General features: G+C 42.3%; 1 non-coding gene across 1 annotated transcript; it reads left to right on the forward strand.

Annotated features, from left to right (window-relative positions):
- Positions 1 to 624: 624 nt before the first annotated feature.
- On the forward strand, positions 625 to 730 carry LOC139084966 (U6 spliceosomal RNA). Its single transcript, XR_011542905.1, has one exon. It is a non-coding gene; the product is annotated as a U6 spliceosomal RNA (small nuclear RNA).
- The last annotated feature ends 314 nt before the right edge of the window (positions 731 to 1,044 follow it).

Consider the following 1,044-nt stretch of genomic DNA (forward strand, 5'->3'; position numbering starts at 1 on the left):
AAGGGCCCGGGTAGCCATCTTGCAATCAATCACCTCTGCCCGGGGACAGCCCTGACATCCCAGTGGACCCTTGGTTACTTCTTATGTTGTCATTTCACTTTCCCAGAGCTCAAGACTTTGCTGTCTGACCTTCGACTGCTGCTCCACTTCTCTTAGTCTATTTACTGATCTGCAAAATGGGGGTAATAACATTCGCCTCATAGGACGTTGTGGGGGTTACACAAGATGACGGCCTCGAGGGGTCCCCCTTTCTGGCACAGGGCACATCCTTGCTTTGTTAGTCACTAGCACTGTTACTTGTGGTTTTAATTCTCACCACAGGTACAGGAGGGAGCAATTCTAAGTATTATCACTTTAAAAATGAGGAAACCGAGGCTGGGAGGGGATAGGACTTTCGTCCAGAGTCACACGGATGGCTAAGTGAGGATCAAACTCTAGGCGACCGCATCCGGAGCCCAGGCTTTCTGCTAATGTCCGTGATAATATATGGGGTGGTTTTATGTGCTACGCAGGTGAAATTTTCACTCTTAATAGTTACATATCTATTTTATGGTCTATTAGAAAAATGCAGGTTTTCTATTTATGGTAGTGTTGTAAATTTTCCTTTTAAAATAAACTTATTTAGTGCTCGCTTTGGCAGCACACATACGAAAATTGGAACGATATCGAGAAGATTAAATGGCCCCTGTGCAAGGGTGACATGCAAATTTGTGAAGCGTTCTGTATTTTTACAATGTTATACGTCAATTATATCTCAATAAATAAATACATTAATTAAATTAACTTATTTAGAAGCACTATTCACAACAGCCAAAAGGTAAAAGAGCTCAGATGTCCATCAACGCATGATAGGTAAACAAAATGGGGTCTATGCATATAATGGAATATTATTCAGCCATAAAAAGGAATGAAGTGCTGACACATGCTACGACAGGGATGAAGCTTAAAAACATTGTGCTGAGCGAAAGAAGCCAGATGCCACATCCTGTCTGATTCCGTTTACGTGAAACGTCCAGAATAGGCAAATCCACAGAGACAGGGTGC

The sequence above is a fragment of the Equus przewalskii genome, chromosome 7, assembly GCF_037783145.1.
Source record: "Equus przewalskii isolate Varuska chromosome 7, EquPr2, whole genome shotgun sequence".
In the NCBI taxonomy this organism is placed as follows: domain Eukaryota; kingdom Metazoa; phylum Chordata; class Mammalia; order Perissodactyla; family Equidae; genus Equus; species Equus przewalskii.